General features: G+C 42.4%; 1 protein-coding gene across 1 annotated transcript in view; it reads left to right on the plus strand.

The window, feature by feature from the left end:
• SYN3 (synapsin III) overlaps positions 1-24,254 on the plus strand; it is a 180,193-nt gene that overhangs the window by 94,706 nt on the left and 61,233 nt on the right. The gene's annotated exons all lie outside the window — the stretch shown is intronic.

Raw genomic sequence — 24,254 nt, forward strand, 5'->3', positions numbered from 1 at the left:
ACTAGTCCACAGTGCTTTGCAAGCCACTCTGGGACATAAGAGCCAAATCCTAGGGGGCGAGGTCCCTTTGTTCATCTCCCCCATGTAAAATATTTAAGGGGGTCCCGACGGAGTTGATGGACATTGACATTCAAATAGTGTGTGTGCACAGCATCTTGTGATTGAATATGTGGAGTGGGGCCCACGTCCCAAGCAATATTTTCAGATTGGCACCCCTGTTCTGAGAGGCTCTGCGTTTAAAGAAGATTGTTTTAAAAAGATTGTTTATCACTTCTTGTTTGGCACCATGGGCTCCTTTGGGGAGGAAGGCGGGATATTAACCAATAAACAGATAAATAGCTTTTGAATGCCAGTTGCTGGGAATCACAAGTGGTTGAGAGTGCTGATGTGCTCATGTCCTGCTTGGAACTCACTCCCCCAGGAGGAAATGGTAGCCACCAACTTGGAGGACTTTAAAGGAGGATTAGACAAAGGCATGGATTCCAAGGTTACCAATGTATACTGCCCACAAGGGCTGTGTTGAGCTCATGTCTCACTTATGGGCTTCCTGTGGGCTCCTGGTTGGCCACTGTGAGAACAGGATGCTTGGCTGGATGGGCCATTGGCCTGATCCAGTGGGGCTTTTCTTACATTCTTATGGGGGTTTGGCAGAGTACCTGTCTAATTTTGTTTATTTTCCAACCAAACCTATTCTAGCAATCCATGTGTATGATTTTTTTCTTTTCATTTTTAAAGAAAAACTCATGGAAATCCCCCATTCATGGTGGATGTTTCACACACCAGGCTTTCACTTAGTTTCCATCGTGTGGAAACTGGATCCTGTCAAAACTGGTCATCTGAGTCGAACCTGGTTTTCTGCATGTTTATCACACCTTTGATTATAAACAGGCTGGAAGGCACAAGAAAAACGATATATGCTATATGTACCAACTTTGGTTCTTTTCATATAAGTTTAATTCTCATGTTTTCTCCTAAAGCATCCTGGGGACTGAAATATGGTGAAGATGCAAATAATTCTGCTTTGCAGTACCTATGGCAACCTTAGAGCTCAAGGAGTTCCTTGAGAAAATAGCTAAATCCTATATGTGTGGATATGCTCATGGGGTGCAAGCTAATTCTGAATTAGAGATAGTAGAAACAAATTCCATTTTAAGTGCTTTTTTATCTTTTCATGTAAGGAAAAAGTGCAGCAACACATTAATGTCACATTTCTTTCCTCAATAAACAAATGTGCTAGTGGGGAAATGATGGCATGTTGTCTTGGCACTGGAAAACCATTATTTGATGCTGAGTTGTGTAATGCTCAAAAAAGTTCAACTCAGAGCCTCCCTGTCGCTATGGGTTTATAAAGTCAGCTGTTTAGAACTGAGTTTGGAAAAGCCCCACCATCTTCCAACTCTTAATATTGGTGCATATTTCAGCAATTGCAATACTCTCTGCAATTTATGGGGAGGAATTGTTTGTATTCTTTTGCTCCATTCCCCTGTGGGATCATATGGCAGAGACAGAATCGCAGCAAAGGAAACTGTCAGATGCAAAATGTAACAAGGCAACCTTATTATCCTGGAAAGACAGGGCAGGGTGATTAATCACATTAGACCACTGTGTGTGATGTCAGAACTCTATTATTGGGATTTAGAAGATGTAGGCATTGCTAGCCCTACATTGTGCTGCTAAAACTGGGGTCACCAACCCTTTATGGCTCACAAGCACATTCACAAACTGGAGAAACTGCCATAGGCACCACATACTCAAGACCCCACATACCCAAGACCACAACTGAAGTCTGATTGCAGCGCAGGGGAGTTTTTCTTCTTTGTTCTTTTTTGAGGGGGGACATTCACAGCTGCATTATCGCAGCATCACCCAAAATGCCACAATTAGGATTTAAGTTTAATATTGTATATGTGTGATACTATAGGCTTTAATATTGTATTTTTACATTGCTCTAACCTGCATTTGGAATTTACGGTAAACATAAGAAATCTAATAAACCTTAATGAAAATGAGACCAGTCCTTTGAAACCGGCATGATAAGGTGTGTGCCTGATATGGCTCCAGAGGTGCCAGGGTGTGCAGTGAGGGAGCATATAAATTCTTCAGCCTGCCCCAATCTATTAGCTATGGTAACAACAAGAAAAGCTAGCATTATATCCACACTTATTGTTTTGCAACAGGGGCAGGATCAGTAGAGAACAAAATTGCAATTCCCTCTCTGTGTTACCTTTGTGTGTAGACTTTGAACCAATTGCTTAACTCCCAGGTCAATTTTCCCCTCTCCAACCTCCTTCGGGAGGATGGAGAAACCCTGTAATTAGAGTGTACCATGTCACATGAAATATATCCTTTGTAAGAAAATAAAAATAGTGCTGTATCATCAAATAATGAAGCCCTAGTTATCTTTGCTCGGATGAGGCCAAGAGGTTGCGCTCTGGGATAAGGTAACCCATAGTGCATAATGAGCTCTTATCTGGCATGCTTAGACTATAATCTGAAACAAGCCCTATATAATTAATTGAAAACCCTCTAGTGAAGCTGTTGGGGATATATATGCTTTGCTATGAAATTGTACAGAGGCCATGAAACCTCAGAAGATGTGGGGTATTTTCCCCAAGGGGCCACACTTGCCTACTGTTTATCTCAGCTAGGTGCCTGTCCTAGCCCTTTGGAACAATCATAAGCATATTTACTCAGTCTCCTGCCTAGCCAAGCTCAGTGAGGCTCCCTTCCAAGTAAGTGTGCTTAAGACAGCTGCCTCAATAATACACACTATTTACGTATGTAGTACTTATAGCATTCAAAGTGCTTCGCATACACTATATTAGGTCACACCCACACCATACATTTAAAGCTCTATTCAACTAATTTAACAGTCAATGTAGAAATCTGGGAACTGTGCTATCCTCACAGAGCTAAAATTCCCAGCACCCTTAACAAAAACTACAGTTCCCAGGATTTTCCATGACAGTTAAAGTGGTATAATAGTGCTTTTAATATACGGTGGTGATGGGTATGAATTTATTAATCCTTTAACCCATTCACCCTGGCAAGGTAGACCAGCATTATTTTATTATATTACAGGTGGGGGCAGAATATACTTGCCTGCCTATGGACACCTAGTGAGTTCATAGTGGAGATGAAATTTTTGAATTGTAGACTTAGCTATATCTATGCTATGTTGTAATTGGTACACAGATAAACATAGAGTAAGAAATATGTGCACATTGCAACTCTCAAAAGGTGATAAGTTTTTTTCTGAAGTAGACTGCCAACACTACCAGAGCAGAAGTTTCCTTTAGAACATATTTCCCTTCCCAGGTCAGTTTGGAATGTGTCTGAGAATTATGCTAGAGGGCACTGTGTTCCAAGAGACTGGGGCTTTGGGAATTTATTGGAGAGAAGAAGAAAATATGTTGCTCGTCATTTGAGATCATTAAAGATTCAATTGATCTTTTATTTGCATGGGTTGAGTTTCCAGTGCTTCTTGAGGTCTGCCTTTGCTGCATTCCAATTAAGATCCCTCTGTTCTCCATCTGTCAAATTCACAAGTTGGTTGTTCACTCCTGACTTCTGTTCCCAGCAAGGAATATCTGAGATGCCATTCCCAAAAGATGCCTGAAGAGGGTGAACTGTCTCTAGACAGGAGCTAAAAGGCTCTGGTGTCTTCAAGGACACTGTTACTCAATTGTTAAATGAGATTATCAGTTAATAGCAAGGGAGCTCTAGAATCCTAAAGGTAGCTGCTTCTGAAACAACAGAACCCTGTGAATTTGCCACATTTCTCCACTACTTGAGTCATCTTATTCATAACTTTCCTGTTCCAGTCTAACTCACATAGAATAGACCATGCATACTTTTCCCTCCATCCTACATTGCTTTCATACCCAAAACTAAAGAAAAGCCCATTCCAAACATCAGCATCACACATCCCCTTCTCTCCTGTTTTCTCCAATGTGCCTCCACAGGCAGAATAAGATAGAAGTGAGAAGCAACTATTCACTTTTGGGGGAAATCTAAAGGTGTGCTCTTGGAGACACCATTGGTAAGGGCTAAATCTTCTTGCCATTCTCAACTGGCCATTGAGAATCAAGTTTGATGTTGAATTCGTAGCTCCACTCCATCTACCTGGTTCTGTTTCTTGGTAACACTGGAATGCGACGAGAATGCAGGATTCTCAGTTTCATACAGCTAGCTAGTTAAAAATTTGTTCTAACCAGCGCCTGCTTACAAAGATGCAGACTTAGAAGACATCTGAAGTAAGCCTTGTCTAGGGAAGTTTTAAATGTTTGATATTTTATTGTATTTTTAAATATTTTGTTGGGAGCAGCCGAGTGGCTGGGACAACAAGTCAGCCGGGCACCATATAAATAATAATATTGTTATTGTTGTTATTTCCTCCCAGTGGCAGAACTTCTGTCAGGAAAAAAAAATCATGGATATTCTAACCACTGAGGGGAAGGGTCAAGTCATACAGTATTCACAAATGAGTGCAGCTACAAAAAAAACCCCAAAAACCTCTGTTTGGTGAGTGCTGTTTGTGCCATTGACAGTGGTGCATGAGGCTCTGGGCTAGTTAGTCCAAGTCAGAAAGCAGGCTGAGGGTGCTGAGTAGCCAAAGAAAGAAGGGAAAAGGCAGAAATGTGAGGGAGATATTGCCACCCATAAATGTTAGGCTTAAACAAATCCTCAGTCAATTGACCAGGAGCAGGAGAGCTGTTGGTGGGTATGGATTTGGCCCCATAGAAGACAACACGGCTGCACTATGTTTTATATCTTGATACAATAACCAACCAAATCCTTGGCTGCAGATCTCTGGTTCTCGCCAATCGCTTATCCATTCTATAGTTTGCTGGGGGAAGTAGCTTATGCAGGGCTATGTGCTGTTACAATAGGGGGCTACTGCTTAGCGAGCAAGGAGGGAGAACTCTGGTAGACAGCCATTGTTGGGGAGCAGCTGCAAAGAGGAGATAATCTACTCACCTGTAAACATACCCCTGCCTATCAATAAATACCATGGTCTTACTTGGCTTTATCAGCATGGTTCTATTAGTAGATATCAGCTATAAGTCCAGTGTGTGTGTCTGTGTGTGTGTGTGTGTGTGTGTGTGTGTGTGTAATGATATCCCTTTTTAACAAGCCTTTACTATTATAAGTTTCTACTTATCTCAATTCACTGTGCGTCCACAATGAAGCCTTACGTCAATGTAGCAGTCTATAAATAGTGTTCCCATTTGTCTGAACTTTTTATTATCCAACTGTTTTAAATGTCCTTGCAGAACATTTTTTTTAAAAAAGCATTCAGTAAAAATCAGGCACAACTCACAAGCATGGTATCCAGCTACGGCACTAGCAAAAAGATTAGCTCTTCCTTCCCTTAATTACTAGGTTAGACTATTGCAATATTCTAAACATGGAACTGTATTTATAAAGACATAAGCATGTACCTTTCTTTAAAAACAAACTATTAAGAAACTGCAAATGGTGTGAAATGTGACCACCAGAAAGCTGGTAGGATCTATATGGCTCTTATACCAACTGTCTGTTCATCTCTGTACTTAATTTAAAGTGCTCATTTTAACCTTTAGAGCTCTGAGTGGCCTAAGACTAGGTTATCTTTCACTCATGTGAACCTGCTTCCATCCTAGGATTGGTTTTAGGCTCTGCTCTCTCACCACCTACAGTGGCTATTGATTTGCAGGTATAAGAGGCAGGGCCCTCTCAGTAGTTGCCCCACAGTTACAGAACTCCCAAGAGAGACCCAGGCAAATTTTGAAAAACTTTTTATTCTGACAGTACATTCTATTTGATTTCTGATGTTTTAAGGGAGGGGGAAATTGTGCTTGTTTTATTTAATTAATTACATACTGCCCTTCAGAACAACCTTCCAAGGTGCATTACAAAAACAAGAAAAATGCAAATAAAACTCAAATGGCATCATCATTAATGCATTTTAAAATTTGGGGAGATAAAAGTCTTTTCCTGGGGGCACGAAAAGATAATAACGTTAGCATCAGGTGGGCCTCCCTGGGAAAGTCCTGAGTGAAGACATAGCTTTTTGCAAGGGCCTCTGACTGAATTATGTTTTGCTGGCTTAAATTTGGCATTTGGGAGACGGCTCTGTCATTCTGAATTTTGTGAAATTTATTTTAGCTTTTTATGGTTTCTCTTTTGATTTTTTGATTGGGCTTAATTCTGGGGTGGCTATTTGTTTTTAAACCGTGCTATTATTATCTGATTTGTTAGCTGCCTTCAGTTTCTTCCAAGAATTGGGCGGGATAGAATTTTTTAAAAAAACAGATAAAAATATGAAGTGCCACCTCTGAGAAGGCTCTTTCTCTGGTCACCACCCACCTCCTTTCATGAGGTGGACAACTTGGAGGAGAGCCTCTCAGTGCACAGGCATGTTGGTATAGGAGCAAGCCTTCCTTCAGCTACCTGCATCCTAAGCCATGTGGTGCTTCAAGCATGTACTTTAAAATGAACCAGAAGACAGTGTTCCCACCCACTTGTCCCAGTCAGCAGCCTGGCAGAAGCTTTATTTGAACCAAGTTTCTGAACATTCTTCAAAGGTGTCACTGTGAGCTTTTCTTCCAGGATATTTATTTTTGGGGATTTGGGAGCAACTTTGATTATCTGAAACAAATAACTAGATGACTGATCGTCATTAGCAGTGCAGTGCCAAAATGTGCCTCCAGCGAAAACTTGCTTTTAAACCACCCAAGGCTTGAGGTTGTCCTTCTCTACTATATGCCAGCTAGTAACTAAGCCCCATGTTTTCAGGGGCAGGAAGCAAACACCTTCTTGCCGAAATGAAGCCATTTCCCCTCAGCTCAACTATACAACTCCCCTTGCCTCACACTGTGCCCTGGCGTCAGAAATCCCACTGTAACCATTTCATGCTACATTAAAAGCAGGAGCCATACCTTTCGTTGATTCTCTAACACAAGGATCTAATTCTCTGTACTCTTACAAGACACCTTTTCTGAGACGTTAAAAAGCCATTTGTGTTTGCGAGCTACAATTTATTTGCACTTAGAAAGTCTGAGAATAAAGCCTTCATAAATTCCTTCCTTGTGTCGGCGTTCTTCATACATTATGCTTAGGGAGAAAATTGCTTCCTTGTGGTTTCTTTGAAAGCTGCATCTATGGCTCTTTCTCACTCCTCAACATGCCTATAACATTTCAACAACTTCTCAACTTCTTCTAGGAGGTTAGAGAGGAGTCAATCCACCTTCCTGTCTGCTTGTCAGAGGCAGGTGGGTCTGCACCATTTCCCCATGCTTCACATTACAGATAAATTATGTTGATAGAATTCCTACTTTTTCCTAGAGTTACTCTCATCCCAGAAGGATCCTACATCAAAAGTTATGGAGGACATGAGCACTTGACCCAAGATTAGAAAGCAAAACTAAAGTTCATTGCAAGTCAGTCAGGCTTAGGGCTTAACCCATATCTATTGTTTATCATCAATCTCTCCAATAGCTCACTCAAGGGGTTGCTTGCCTATTAGTTTGGGAGGGAAATGGGGACACCAAAAAATAAGTTAGCAGTTTTTATGTGCTTGGGGACTCCCTGAGACCTAAGAAGTCCCTACAGTGCCACCTTTTTGCTTCCATATTGACACTAAGGTATTGTTTGGAGGTTATCTGGTTGTGCTACAGAACACACATTGAGGCGCTGCCTAGCTGCTGAGATGAATGGAGTTCTGCTTGTAACAAAGTTGGCATGGTTTCAGAAGCCCCTTACACGGAGGAGCAACAGTCCAGACCCAGGCTGGGTCTATCCTAGAACCCACTGAGGAGGAAAATTATTTGAGAAATTCCCTGTATAAAATAGGCTTTGTTGCTTATTTTTGGTGGCAGAAGAGCTGCTTTGCAAAGCAATAGTCAACCTCACTATCACTGGGAAATATACCAGGTCAATTGCAGTTTCATCTTAAGAAATCTCAACCAGGAGCAGAATAGCTTTCATAGGATGCTATCAAAGAGAGACCTGTCCTCTTGAATGAGAGGGCAGTCCTTTGTAAAGTAGACTGCCAACCTTGGGCTATTTACTAGTCTTCATGGACTTCACAGAAGCATGCAGTTTGGCACTGTGGGAAAGAGGATGCTGGTCCAGTCTAGGTTCTTAGTACTGGAGACCCCATTTTTTAGCCAAGCACACAGGTCCCCAATGAAAAGCCTTGGGACTGATGATGAGAGCTAGTCCAACCACTCATTCCCCTTCTTTTTCTTTGATCCTCCTTTTCATTCCGGGAGAGCCAGTTTCAACTTCAAGTGTTTACCATTCAATTCTGAAAAGCATTAGTAGATTTTTAAAAAATGAAACAAGCAGATTTCAGAAAAACGAGGTACTTCAGAAAGGCAACAGGCAGTGGAATCCTCTGTGCTTTTGTGTCTGGCATTGAATAAGGGATAGAGTGGTTAAAAATCAAAATTACCTCCCCCTCCCCAATTGTTCCTTTGTGTGAACCAGCTCCTGGCTTATGCAATGCACTGCAATTAAAATGTCTGAAATGCTTCACATTTTTAAGGGTACTTTAAAGCAGCTCAGTGGCATTGTGGCTGCATGCTGGTGGAGTTCTGGAGCAGATGTAGCTGTAATTGCGGTTGAAGTGTCTTATTGGCATATCTTGAAAGAGATGCTGTCGGATAAACTAAGAAGAACAGGGCATGAATGATATTTGAAGAAGTGTGTTGGTATCTATCTTTCACATTCTGACATTCTTCCAAGGAGCATACAACATACAAGGAATGAATCCTTATGTAGGAGAAGGGGCAGGGAAGGTAGCAGTAGGCTCAGGGAAACCCCAAAGTTTGCAGAAGTACAAAAATATATTTCAAGAGGGGGAAAAGAACCCTAAGGATGGGGGGAACCCAAAACAGCCCAATAAGGATTAGGGATGGGAGAAAAACACATTTAAAAGCAAATGTACTGAATTTGCACTATTTGAAACAAAACACAAATTGAAACACGGTCATCCCTTGAAATTCACATTTCTCCAAATTTTGCAGTGCAGTTCTCCAGATAGGTAATGTGTGCAACAATGCATTCACTGGGGAAAAGCTCCTCTTTCAACAGTTTGCATCCAGTCACCACAGGAAACTGAGCCTTCAGTAAGCTGCTGGCAGTTCTCCATATAAGATCATAGCTCACGGTCAACCTTCTGTGTGCATTGAATTTGCTTTAAGCTGTACTGTCTAGCCCAAAGTTTTTTTTTTTTTAAAAAAGCAGACCTCATCATGACCCACTTCCAATACAAAAAGGCTATCCCTTCCAATGCAGATCCACAGTCAATCTAAGCTCTGAAGAGGGTAGTTAAATTCTAGTGCTGTTGATGCAAAGATATCGAGGCAAATGGGCTTCTGTTTCCTCAGTATTGTGGAATTTCCCCTCATACATTTTTCAAGCGTAGTCTTAGAAAGTTGACAGGGGGTGGCAGATATATGGCCCAAAGCACAGATTGTCTCACTCATCCCAACCCCCGCTGTTCTTACATCAAGAGTAGTAAATTCTTCAAGAGAAAACTGAAAACCCATTACTTTGAGCTTCAAATATTCCATACTAATGCCAAAAGTTGGAGGACCTGCTGTATGTTCCACACCTACATGCTGAAATCCTTTCTCAATTTCAGAACTGAATATTGGTAGGTTCTCAGATCATAGATATTTCTGAATTCATTGTGGTTGGTTGTTTCGGACTCCTTGATAGAATTTTTAGTTTACCAGCTCAAAGGCACCAAAGGGAGCTATGGCAGAGTTTCAGGACTTTTCCATTCCTTATAAAAAAAATGTCTGTAATCGTAATGTATTCTTGGCAGATGGTAATACTGTATAACTATGGTACAAATCTAAAAATGCAACTAGGACAGTGCTATAAATCAGGGATGGGGAACCTCAGACCCAGGGGTCAAATGTGACCCTCCAAATTCTCTATCTGACCCTTGGGACTCTCTCCATACCACACCCCTTCCCAGATACAACCTGCTTGTATTTTTGAATACAAATTATAAAAAAGGAGTGCATCCCACACTGCAACAAGCAAAAGATATGAAATTTCAACCCCATTTTTATGCCAACATTTGTGCCAATGTGGAAGGCTCATGGGAACCATGATTATTCCATGCTGAACAAAGCAATTAGAGTTGTGCAGTACATATCTCATTCTCTCCCCATGTTATGCCTCTCACCAGCCATATTTTAAACCTTCCCTTGATGTTTTTTCTTCACTGGAATGTGTCCTTGAACTCTGATAATGCCTCTTGCTTGCCTGGATGGTGTCTTGAGAGAGGTATGAGTGTGTGTTGTAACTGCCATAGTGTATAGTGCAATTTCCATTTCTTGGTCCATCCATTTTTGTCTCTGAGCCCACTAGACATGTGGGGGAAATTTGATTCATTTCACTTCTAAAGGCCAATTTTACCTAATTTGCCTACATTCCAAAATAATACATGAACCAAAACACAGCCATTCTTTCAAATCTTCTCTGAATGTACTTCTCTGAATTTAGCAATGCAGATCTTTAGTCAAATAATGTTTACTGTGGTACCTTGGTTTACGAACTTAATCCGTTCTGGAAGTCCGTTCTTAAACCAAACCATTCTTAAACCAAGATGTGATTTCCCATAGCAGCGGGGGACTCAATTTACAAATAGAACACACTCAACAAAAAGTGGCACATGTTCTGCTTCCAAGACAAAGTTCACAAACCGAAACACCTGCTTCCGGGTTTGCAGCGTTCTTAATACAAGTTGTTCATAAACTAAGCTGTTCTTAAACCAAGGTACCACTGTACTAGAAAAGGGAAATTGATTTTCAAAAGTGTATATATTAATACAAATTTGCATTAAAGCGCTTATGAATTATCATTAGGATTTCTATTTTAAAAACCCACCAACTAGTATGGAAATGTCGAGAACGAAACTTATGACTGGGATAATGAGAAACGAAAATAAAGTTAAAGTGACATCCTTAGGTGTCACCCATCACTGGTAGGTAACCACCACCCTGGAAGATTACCCAGTGCAGTCCACTTTACAACCTTGTTGGCATTCTGCCACTGCCTGCAGTCAATAAGAGGTGTTCAAGGGAGGGAGGGATTTGCCATATTATTCTCGTATTCAGACTGCTTAAATGCAGCCTGTTTCACTTTGGAGTGTTGTCTGCTACAAATGCAATCCAAAGAACTTTAAGCAACCTGAGTCCTAAATCCAGTGGGATTACACAAGAAAATACTTTCTATAACAAATGGCCTTCTACAAAGGCATACTGTGCTTGGTAAGGTGGGGGTGGGGTGGGGGAAGCAGGTGCAGTAAGTGTTTTTTATTTCCATTGGGCACTTCTAGGAAGCAAAGGGTCATCTTGGCAGAGAAAAATGCCTTACTAGGGTTAGTTCTCAGAGGATTCGCTTCGACATATTTTGAAACAGATCAGCTTCCTGCCTATTATTTGCTCTACCTTTTCTTATTCTAAGGCCATATGTTCTAGTCACGTGAAGATTTATTGCCTCAAATTTACTGCTCTTTCAGAATCCATAAGTTTATTTAAGAAAACGTTATCTCCGGTGCGCGAGGCTTGCACTGGAAAGGAGGAGAAGTCGTATCTAATTTCACTTTCGGAATCCAGTAAGCCTTCCCACATCCTTATTTAGGAGAGAATACAAAATTGTTACCATATGGGGCAAGCATCCCTTAGCATAGGTGCAACGTTCGTGTTATCAAGAGGGGCTGTGAACTCTGTTCTTGCTTTCCTGTTTCCATTTGGAACCCTACAGCTATATCGGGAATTCCTGGCCGCATTGTCTGCAGTTGCAAAAGAAGAAAATGACAACATGCATATGACGAAGGAAATTCCTTCTGGCTAGATCCATGTGTATAGCTCAAGATATTCTGGGTGTGGGGACAATTTCCCTGGAAAGAAGAGCTCAAGTGGGCGTTGAGTTCCTTTTTTAAAAAATAAAAAAAAGAATCCTTTATCAAATGTTCCTCAGAGACTTCAACATTCTTCTTCTCCCTGCTAATTTTAGTCATGTGTAACTGGCCCCCTCTGACTCTCTTTCTTCCTCCAACATTTATCTCTCACACCCACCAGTAAACTCAAGCCTCAAGGAAAATCTGTGTGGGTGAGGGTGAGAGATGATGAGAGAGGCAACCCTGCTCTGTATTATAGTAACCAACACAGCTAGATGTAAAAACTGAAGAAGAAGCAGGAAGGACTTGCTGTTACTCACTGCCAAATAAGGGAGTACAGTGGTACCTCGGGTTAAAGACGCTTCGGGTTACAGACGCTGCAGGTTACAGACTCCACTAACCAAGAAATAGTACCTCGGGTTAAGAACTTTGCTTCAGGATGACAACAGAAATTGTGTGGCGGCGGTGCAACAGCAGGAGGAGGCTCCATTAGCTAAAGTGGTACCTCAGGTTAAGAACAGTTTCAGGTTAAGAACGGACCTCCAGAACGAATTAAGTTCTTAACCCGAGGTACCACTGTACATGTTTTCACATGCAAAACCCCCAGCACCAATGCCCTGTTTGAACCGAAAACTACATCAGAGAGGGTAATTTAATTTTTCTTTAAAAATGCGTAATAGTTTGAGGGTATAGTTTCAGTTTAGGGGAACAACTGTAGCTCATTGGCAGACAGTGCTGGAGGAAAATTATGTTCTGCACTTTTAAGGGAACCCACCTAATTCGTACCCCCTGGATCAATCCTCAGGTCAGAACATACGTTTATCTGGATTTTGTGATAAAGTTCCCAATTGGGGGGGGGATGTCTGTGGAATACTCTTCCCAGGGAGGTGTACCTGGCACCACCCTTCAGTTGTGCTCATCTTTTAGTGGGGTGGGTAGGACTTGTTTCTTATTAATACATTGCTTGATGATCATTATGGTTTTATTTTATCTTTTTGGTTTTTAATTGATTTTATGCGTTGTATTTTATTTTGCCAAGTCATTTTGAGATATCTCATTGCATAAAGCAACTGATAAATGTAATACTAATATGAAATGCATAAAATGCGTATTTTTATAAATTGAGATAAAATAATTTTTAAATATTTATTTTGTGATGAAACGTGCCTTTAAATAGGAATTTTCATTTCTTTTTGTTTCAAAAAGCACAAATTGGCACAGGAACAGGACAGAAGGGACTTAAAAACAAACATGTGTGAAATTGACACAGGATGGAAATATATCTGTCCTTTCGTGCCAGGGGAGCACATGCTTTGTGCAAGTCCAATTCCCAGCATCTACAGATATGTCTGGGAAAGGCACCTGTCTGAAACACTGGAGAGTTGCTCTGAGAGTGTGGCCAATACTGAACTAGTATAACTCAGTATAAGACATCTTCCTACTTTCCAAAATTATTATGATTAATTGTTACACAAAAAAAGGGTATCCAAGCAGCTTATAACATATTTAAGAGCATAAGTTTAGATAAAAATACGTTATAGTAAAAATACCTGCAACATATAAAAATCCACCAAACAGCAGCCAGAAGCTTCGGCAGCACAGCTAACAGCATACAACATTATTGTAACACACCAAAAGCTTTGGGAGCGGTTGAGGCATTAGGTAAAGGTAAAGGGACCCCTGACCATTAGGTCCAGTCATGACCGACTCTGGGGTTGCGGCGCTCATCTCGCATTATTGGCCAAGGGAACCAGCGTATAGCTTCCAGGTCATGTGGCCAGCATGACTAAGCCGCTTCTGGCGAACCAGAGCAGCACACGGAAATGCCGTTTACCTTCCCGCTGGAGCGGTACCTATTTATCTACTTGCACTTTGATGCACTTTCAAACTGCTAGGTTGGCAGGAGCTGGGACTGAGCAACAGGAGCTCACCCCGTCGCGGGGATTTGAACCACCGACCTTCTGATCGGCAAGCCCCCATGGCATTACCTGGCACCCAAAAAAAAGTCAGTTAAGGGGCCCGGCAGATGTCACTGCCAAGAGCTTTCCACAGGTGGGGAGCCGTCATCCTCTGAACCTCCCTCAAAGAAGAAACCCAGAGAAGAGACTCCAAGGGATCTAAGGGTACCGGTAGGTTGACCTTTGTGTCGTGTTCAGGATATTACCATAGTCTAAACCTCTACGAGTAATCACCAAATGGAGCACAATTCACATTGCCCATGTTGAATGGCCCACCAAGAACCTTCTCTTGCTGCTTTCCTGAAACAGTTAGGATTACTGTGCCTGAAGATTATACGTAAAGCTCTCTATATTAATCATTATGAGTCAAACATATTGATAAAAAAAAAAATCAGACAACTGATGCATACCTTTAAGTTGCAATTAGTTAGAGAGTTCTCATATAAAATTAATTGAGTTTATATGTAGTGTAACTGTATATATCAGGATAGTGAAGAAATGCACATTCTAAAAAGCAAGTGATTTCATACTGCAAAAAGCAAAAGATATGAAGCTTCAACCCTATCCCCACTTTTATGCCAAAAATTTTGCCAGTGGAGAAGGCTCATGGGAACCATTATAATTCCATGCTGAACAAAGCAATTAGTGTTGCTCAGTACAGAAACCATTCTTTACATGGTTTCAAAGTCTGAATAATCAAGAAAAACTCTTCCTGTTACCGGGGGGTTTCCATCCCTGGCTAGGCCAGCTGCATAAATTGTCAGAGATGTGGCTAGATAAGATGGAGGGGATTTTGGAAGGCCTTTTGGTTCAGTTCCACTGGGACTGTGCAAGTCACGCTGATAAATTAATTTTGTTCATTGGTCTCAAGAGTGGAAACCCTGCAACTATGGCAAAAGCCTACAGAGGAAGTTCTCGTTTATTATCTTCCCTGCACAAACTAATCCACAGCTAAACAATGCTGCAGGAGTTTTGTTATGTTGAAGCAAAGGAACTTCTTTCACTTCCATCATTCTTCGTCTCTTAAAAGCTGAACACCTTCCCCTTCCCTCCAGATGCACCTCAATTCTATGGCCTCCACGGACTTACTGTAGCTACAGTACAGGCAGTATTCTTTAGGAGCCAAATGGAGAAAAGTCCATCCGTCTATGCTGCCCATCAATCTGCTAGCCTATCATAAAGGTTCTACAGTTAGGCAGGAGTAACCAGCTGCACAAATATAAGATGGGGGACAACTGGTTTTCCAGTAGTGCATGTGAAAAGGATCCACAAGCTTAACATGAATTAACCTTTTTTTGTTGTTATTGTTGGATAACTGCATTGTGACATTCAGAGAAGTGTGCATTTTGAAGGACAGCTGTGTTTTGGTTCCTGTATTGCTTTGGGAAATGCAGATTAACTTAACCAAACTTCTCACTCATCCCTACTCCACACATACAGGTAGCATTTGTCTGCTTAGTTTTTTTCTGGTCAGCAATTCCATTAAAAATATTTTTAAAGAAATGTGGTGGAGAATACATTCAGTCATGCAAACATACTCTTCGCAAGCCGGTGCAGCCTTGTGTGCATTATACCCAGGTACCTCTACATGAGGGGTGCGGGTGGCACTGTGGTCTAAACCACTGAGCCTAGGGCTTGCTGATCAGAAGGTCGGTGGTTCGAATCCCTGTGACGGGGTGAGCTCCCGTTGCTCGATCCCTGCTCCTGCCCACCTAGCAGTTCGAAAGCGCATCAAAGTGCAAGTAGATAAATAGGTACCGCTCCTGCGTTAAGGTAAATGGTGTTTCCATGCGCTGCTCTGGTTCACCAGAATCGGCTTTGTCATGCTAGCCACATGACCTGGAAGCTATCTGCAGACAAACGCCAGCTCCCTCGGCCAGTAAAGCGAGATGAGCACCGCAACCCAAATCGTCCGTGACTGAACCTAACCGTCAGGGGTCCCTTTACCTCTACCTGAATCTGTATTTTTGCATGAAGAGCTATTCTGAGTTGCTTAATGGCAATTAGGAAAGCAAGACCAAAGCTTGATAATTACCATATTTTTCTGTGTATAAGACTAGGTTTTTTCCCCTTAAAAATAATGTAAAAAAATGGGGGTGTCTTATACACGGATACATCTCTCCCCCCCCCCAAATTTCTAAAATCAGAATCCCCCAAAACAGGGGACGTCTTATACATAGGGAGGAAATGTGTTACTTTCGAGCATGAATCTCTAATCTACACTGCTCTGGGTGGCTGGTTGTTTTGAAATAAAGGATATCCTTTTTTCATTTCTTCAATGCAGCTTTAATGCACTGGAATCAGTAAGGACAACCTCACAAAATAAGAGAAACTGGCAACCCTGAGTGGAATCTTTTTCTCATGGCTAGTAAAGAAGCAGATATGGGATCCCTGGGCAGAACACTGCGTCCATATCCCAGCACCCTATCTTTCCTAGTCCAGACTATTTTCTCATACCAATGTCATCTTAGCACTGCTTCGTGAGATACAACTGTGGCCATCAGGAAATGAGGGCTGGTGTCAAGTCTGATGCTTCTCCCAAAAACAGCAACCCCCATAAAGAGGCCACAAATGGATTGCCATTAAGCAAGGCCTGAAGCACTGCCCAGCAATCCCCCCGCCTTCATGTGCTTGTTTGGCTAGAGGGTGGGGATGAAATACTTCTGGCGTGATGATGGAGGGTGGAGCAGTGTGAAGGGGAGGTTAGCTGCAATTTCAACATCATATTAGGTAACATCAGAGCAGATTGCATGCCATGAAACTACCAGGAAACAGGAGAAGGCAGAAAGGTTGCTTGCTTGTTGCACCCTTCATGGAGAGCTGTGTTGGTCTGACGTAGTCGAAACAAAAAAAGTTCCTTCCAGTAGCACCTTAGAGACCATCTAAGTTTGTCATAGGTATGAGCGTTCGTGTGCATGCACACTTCTTCAGATACAAGTGTGCATGCATACAAAAGCTCATACCTATGACAAACTTAGTTGGTCTCTAAGGTGCTACTGGAAGGAACTTTTTTGTGTGCTTTGTTAGTTATTTTTCCAAGGGTAGCGTTGAATTAAGGTGTATACTAAATAGCTCAGAACCACAGCCAGTTGTCATGCTCCATCTTATCTATGTATCTTTATCCAGGATTTTCTCATGCTCCTGGTCCAGAGCTATTTTGCACACAGTGTTCCAGGTGCCTTTTCCTATGGAGATTCCTTGCAACAAACACAGGAAGCCAGTCTGATCGGATACAGAACTAGCAGTGTAGTTACATAGCAGGGCAATAGGATCACCTGCTTCACATGCAACCCAGGCAGAGGCACCAATGGACCTCAAAGGTCATATTCACAGTTATTAATATCATGCAGTTTTCATAGAGGAATAGCTCTGCTTGATACCTGTTTGCTGGAAGGCTTAGTGTGGACAGCAGATAAGGAAAAATGACATTTGCAGTTCCTATTGCTTCCGCACTTGTGGGGTAACTTCAGGAATGAGTGGTAGCATGGTGCTTCCAACCACAGCTTTGCTGCTCCTTAACTGAAATAGTACAGGGATGGGACAGGACAGGTAGTGGTGAGGCTGAGGTGGTGTTGGCCCATCAGTGAGAGAGACAGGTGGCCTCCGCCAGCACTCCTGCACTGCCCCAACCTTGTCACTACCCTGCCCTTGTCCTGTAGTAAACACACGAACCCCTGTGTTGCAAAATGTGACCCAGCAATATCAAAAGCAACACCATGGCCAAAAACAATTACAATGTGAAACTTCATGGAATAATTCAAAACATAAAGATTAACAGAGTATTTTTCATTCTCATGTACTATATTACATCTATTTGGAAAAAAGATTGGTTTATGAAGAAATTACAACTCTTTCTACTCTACTCTACTCTACTTTCTCTTTCGCCAGTGTGGTGTAGTGGTTAAGAGCGGTAGACTTGTAATCTGGGGAACCGGGTTCGCGTCTCCGCTCCTCCACATGCCGCTGCTGGGTGACCTTGGGCTAGTCACACTTCTCTGAAGTCTCTCAGCCCCACCCACCTCACAGGGTGTCTGTTGTGGGGGAGGAGGGGAAAGGAGATTGTTAGCTGCTTTGAGACTCCTTCAGGTAGTGATAAAGCGGGATATCAAATCCAAACTCTTCTTCTCTTCTTCTTCTTCTTATGAGTGTTTGTTGAACTATTTGGCTGATGAAGAATTCAATGAAACAGTAGTTGCTATCTGGAAACACTGTTCTGCAGAGTTCAGAGTTGGACATCAGAATTTGACATTGCCAGTTACAAAGCTTCACAGCTTGTTCTCCGTCAGGTAAAGTCTGGCACCATGATTCATTCAGTCCTTGTCCTGTAGTAGCCTGGCTGATGTGAGTTGTCTCTAAGTAATACTATGAGCAGATGTCCATGGTACTGAAGCCAAAAATGGCAATCCTGTGTTGATCCCCCTCCTGCTAGGCCCTATATCATATCTAGCTTGCCTTACCTTGTCTCCTGAGAGCATTACATTGCTTGATTCCCTGGCTCCATGCTCCAACAGTGGCTGGCAAAGGCAGGAAACACACCTTATAATGATGTGAGACATAGGTCAAGTGGAACTGGAAGGTCATGGGAAAACTTGACTACCATTTTCATCTGCATGTTCTTTGTAGTGTGCAAGTAGAGAGTGAAGCAATACATGAAGCAATATGTCGCATTCCCCACCTCTACTGAGACGTCAGTGTACAAGGTCATTGCCCTCTCAGTTGCAAAGGGCATTTTCCTGCTACCTATTGCTGGAGTTCTGTTGCTCTGGCTTAAAACGGAAATGATGCCATCATCATTGTTGACTTGGTGTGCAAGTCACACGCACAGCGTAAAAGCAATCTCTAGAAGCAATCAATCATTAAGTCCTTCTGCACAGGGACAATGTGGAATATACTGTGAGTGGCGATGACTCACCAGCCTCAGTAGTATGTAATTTGTAAAGCTACCTTTCTGTATTGACCCTGCTCATTAAACACTTCGTAGGAATGCTCATCTCGTCCTCTCCTGGGCTTCCTTGCCAGCTCTGCAGAGGTTGTACTTGGTTCAAAGCCAAGCACAGTCATTTACTCCAGGGTCAGCTTACAAGACACAAGGTTGGCATGTGGCAGATAAGACAAGAGAGCTTCTGGGATAGAACTTCCATTTAGCCTTTGTTTTGTTTTGTTTTGTTTTAATTTAAAAGAAAGAAAATACAAGCAGAGGCTTGAGCACAGTAAAGTTCACAAACTCCTTGGCATGATTTACACTAGTAAATGGGTTGCTTAGACTCCAAACTGAGCCACAGCCATTGCAGCATGAAATGAATTAGTAGAAAGCGGTTTCTCCAAAGGACTGGCAATCCTAGCAATGGGTGATTTCTTTTTATCATAGTCATCTCAAGCCATGCTGCTCCTTTGTACTACTCTTCCTTCAAACGGTGAGCTAGTCAAGTTTTGGGAAGACATGCACACAGTTTAGACATAAACTTCTTAAGTTCTGAGCCAAAATCTTTTTCTGATTTCAGTTCAGCTCTAAATAAGCTTGGTGCCACTCTGAGCTGCCCCTTTCAGATTGCTGCACAGGGCACAATATTTTTAGGAGCACCAGTGAAGCCATGTGTGAGCTAAGCAGTGTTGCATCCGCAGAAGGTGTGGGGGCACAGTCCTTGGACAACACACAGTTATCTATAATCTGAGATATACATATACAAAATTGCAAAGAATCATGGGTGGCACTTTTTGAAGAGCCATGCAAGTTGGGCCAGTAAAATATATTGGGCTGAAAATATATTTATTTCACAACTCATGTACATCCTTAGCAACTACAAGGTGCTGTCATGTGCTGACTGGGCATCAGGAGCCTAGAACTAGGAACCCACTGCTCCCTCTCTGCATAGCTGTACCCTTTGATGAATCACCAAAGCTACAGTTAGAAGAATCTGCCTGGGCAGAAATTCATCCCCAAGAACTGCAGTGGTTCTGCTAACCCAGGCTGGCCACTGGCTTTCCTCAACCAGACAGGGTATGAAGCAGCGAAGAGAAATCTTTTTTCAGCCTGAGGGCTGCATTTGTTCATGAGCAACCTTCCAGGGGTGGAGCCAGAGCCCAAAGTGGACAGGGCAATGGATGTGAATCTTACTTTGGTACAGTAGACTACATTCCAGCCATATACCTGAAGGAGCGTCTCCACCCCCATCGTTCTGCCCGGACACTGAGGTTCAGTACCGAGGGCCTTCTGGCGGTTCCCTCGTTATGAGAAGCCAAGTTGCAGGGAACCAGGCAGAGGGCCTTCTCAGTGGTGGCGCCCGCCCTGTGGAACGCCCTCCCATCAGATGTCAAAGAAAAAAACACCTACCAGATTTTTAGAAGACATCTGAAGGCAGCCCTGTTTAGGGAGGCTTTTAATGTTTAATAGATTATTTTATTTCATTTTTCTGTTGGAAGCCGCCCAGAGTGGCTGGGGAAACCCAGCCAGATGGGTGGGGTATAAATAATAAATTATTATAAATTATTATTATTATTATTATTATTATTATTGCCAGAGGTTTTACACTACTACCCTTGTATCTTTCGATCCTGCATCCAGGCAAGCAAGGTGCATTATTACAGCTCAAGGACACATTCCAGCCAGGTAAAAGCACTCAATTAAGGGATGGACAAGGGAAGGTCCCAACCCAAGGTCAGATAAAGAGGTCTGAAGAGCTGCATTCTGCCCCCGGGCCAGAAGTTCTTCACCCCTGTAAAGGCTTCCAGTATGGTTGGGACTTTGGGTAACAATAGTATATCCCAGCTCTGGCTTATTCCTGCTCTTGGCTTGTTCTCTGGCTACCACCTGATGGCGGCATACAGCTCGGAGCTGACACTAGAAATTCTGGTCAAACCTGTGAAAACCTGGCTCTTTGGTAACCCATCAGCCACCTTAATTTATATGTGGCAGCTACTGAGAAATTTTTTTAAAAAGTGGTGCATGCACAGGAATGTTACAAAACAGAATGGTCAAGACAGGTGAGTTGACAGCTGCTGGGAGCAGCAAGTTTAAAACTGAGGAGATGGCCCTGAGATGATAGACCAGGAAGTTGGGCTCCTCTGCCAGACAAGGTAATTGAGTATCCCTGCCCTAGATGACAGCTCCTTAGAATAACAGTAGCTTGCATTAATAACTCCAGTGACAAAATATATTTTTCAAATCAGCATGAAATCTGATGCAACCCCGGTCCCTGAGAACTCACCCAGTTATTTGCCTTGCAAGATGAAAGGCATTGTGGAATGTGCTGGCTCCAAACGAAGTCCCTGTCCTGTCAGCGTTTTAATGGGTTTCCTGCTCCTGTAGGTTCAAAGAGCAATTACAGGCTCCAGTGAAAGTACAGCAAATGGAAAACAGATTGCCTGGCTCTCCCCAAACTCCTAGAGGAAAAGCAAGAGCTAGCTACGGTAGACCCAGGGCCATTTAATGAACTGAAGGGGAACTTCCTCTCCTTTACTCCTGGGACCGCAGGAAGTTCCTAGAGTGGGTTGTTCAGAGCTGGAGAAGGAATCCAGTGGCCAGACATTTTTGTTCTCTTTTCTCAAAGGGGCCAACGCTCAAGTCCATGGAGGGTAATGAGCTGCTAAAGGATGCGGAAGGCTAGCATCTTTGCGTCCCTCTTCAATGCTGTGTTTCCCCTGTAAATTCTTTGGTGGTCAAGGATGAGTGAGCAGCATTCATTTGTTCTTCATACGCTCATAACAAAGTTTTAATTCTTGTAATGAAAAAATGGTTTGGCAAAAGAAGGTTGGCCATGGAGGTGAGTTAAAAGGAATGCCAAACTGCAGGCACTCCATGGTTTGCCCATTTTAAAGAATGCAGTGCCGTCAAAAATCGTAGATCCTGGTGGGAAAACAAACATATCGGAAGCACTGGCGGATTGATAGAGCAAGGCCCTTTGTGGCTGAGGGTCGCCTGAGTTATTAGTACACTGCACATCATTAACAGAGAGGATGCCTTTGAAGGTGTTGGTGTTTATTCTAAGAAGCGCCTGGAAAATCTTAGAGAAGTTGCTAGGGATATTTAAGCAGATGATAACTCAGGCAAAGGGAGCAGCAAATAATAATGGAATAGTAAACTTCCACAAAACCCTTTGGTCTGTTTTGAAAAATTGGTCCTATAACCATGGTGGCCATGTACCCTACTTTGCAGGAGATAGTAGGGCTGTCGGAGGACAATCCCCTTTTGGAAGAAATATCCTATTTGAAAGACTGCCTGGTCCAAGTCCATTTCAAACAACCACCATTTCAAACGACCATAAAAGTGGGCTAAGCTCCATTAACACTATTCACAATCTTTTTGTTTTTAAACGTAAGTTGCTTGGAGACCTTTGAGTAACAAGTGATTAACAGATCCAATAATTATTATTAATAATAATCTTACTTCCAAGCAGGTATCCACAGTTTTGCAGCCTATGTTTAGGGAGAGCTTTCGAAAATATAAATAAATTCATGTCACTAATTTGGGGAAACGATGCAGATAACTAGTCCATATATTACAGCCTGTTTTGCATTTTTTAAAAAGCTGTGTTGTACCCCTGCCTAGATTACAGACAGGTGCTGTTTTTCAAACCCTGGCTATACTACTGGGTGAAAAGGATTGAGAGAAATCTACTTCATTAATCCAGTTTAGCTTTTAAGATTCTTTCCCCCTCTCCAGTGTACAAACTGCGGAAAAGTATTTCTTTTTTCCAAAAGGCAAAAGAAAAAAGAAAGCAAGGGTTAGAATTAATGGGAAATGGCATATGTTCTAGGAAAACCAAACTGGCTTTTAAAACTCTTGGACACAGTACAAAGAGCCAATCATTCAATGAAGCCTTTCCCCGTCTGCTGAATATTATAATGACTGAATGGAAAATAAATATGTATGACCAAATTCTGACTGAAAGGTGGAAAACACTGTAGAAAGGTGGGTTTGTGATTATATTGATGGAGCTTGCCAGGTGATGCTCGGGGCTGTGTGAATTCCATGTTTCTACAGATTCACCATGCCAAAAACACACATGCATATAGAACGAAGCGTACAACCAACAGAAGCACACATTTGCTTCATTGAGTAATCTGCCTTCAGATCAGAAATTGTCTTCACTCACAGCTGTGGATTATATCATTTCAGTGTCTCTCATTCAGATGTGGTTCATTTGCCTGCATAATTATTTGTGTTTGAACAATTGTCAGAAAGGAGTAGCATTGTAATGTTACAAACCCCATATGCCGAGAGAATATGACCAGCACAAGGCTACCTGGTAAGCTGTGTAGCCAAGTTCAAATGTGAACTTGGGCTTCCTAAACCAAAGCCCAACCTGCTAGCAGTGACTACCACATGTACGGTAGCTTTGTTGTGTTTCCATGGACAAGGGCACACCAAAAGTCCCCGTTTCCATGTCTTTGGTCCCTCTCTTTCGGTGCACAAATCACCACAACCACTGGATTGTTCAGTTTAGAGTTTTCCCATTGGGAACAGGGTGTTAACATCACACACTATTCTCCCACTGAATACCCTTCAGCAGTCCCTCATTGGAGCTCCAATTGGGTATTTTTATTAAGGGCCATACCTTCAAATTCCTTCCCAGCCCCTTCTTCTTTTAGTTTATCTAGAACTCTTCCATACCTCCTCTGTTCGAACAACAGCCTTGCTATTAATACCCTGCTTCCTCCTAGCTGTTCCTTATCAGGCCCCAATGCAGGAAAGAGAAATGGCATGTCTTGTGACAAGGCAATTATATTATCTATGCCAAGGAATAACATGAACATAAATGGCCCAATACTCAGGGATGTCAAAACTTGTAGTTCCTAATGTCTGCAGGACACCAGATTGGCTAACCATGGATTAGGTGGTAAACCAGATGCAGGAAACCTCAGACCCATATGTGACTCTCCAGGCCTCTCTGTCTGACCCACAAGACTTTTCCCCAGGACACCCAGTTCACCAGTCCTGCTCCATGCCCACCTTGTGTGCTTTTTGCCTGGCTTGAGTGTGTTCTCGAACTGTGATCATGCTGCTTGCTTGTCTGGATGGAGGATGCAGAGAAGTGTGTGTATGTGTAAAGAAACCTTTGACATTTTGCATGGCTGGAATATGGCCACCCTTTACAAAAGCATGAGTTTCACCCATTGCTCGACCCACTTTTTCCTCTGGCCCCACCCACCAGTGGCATATGGCCCCCTCGAGGGAATGTGGGCTGCAGACTGAAAAAGGTTCTGGAACTCTGTGCTAGACTGAAAACCAACAATTCTCCCAGTGTCAGGGCAGCAGTAACTAATAGTGATGCTCTATCACATCTGGTTGTGTTGTGTAGCACTCACCAAATGACTTGGTAGGCAGGACAGTGGAGATATGCCAAACGAGAATGAGAGAGTTTAGAGTTGACAAAGACAGAGCTGTCCTC

Source organism: Zootoca vivipara, chromosome 10 (genome assembly GCF_963506605.1).
Source record: "Zootoca vivipara chromosome 10, rZooViv1.1, whole genome shotgun sequence".
Lineage (NCBI taxonomy): Eukaryota > Metazoa > Chordata > Lepidosauria > Squamata > Lacertidae > Zootoca > Zootoca vivipara.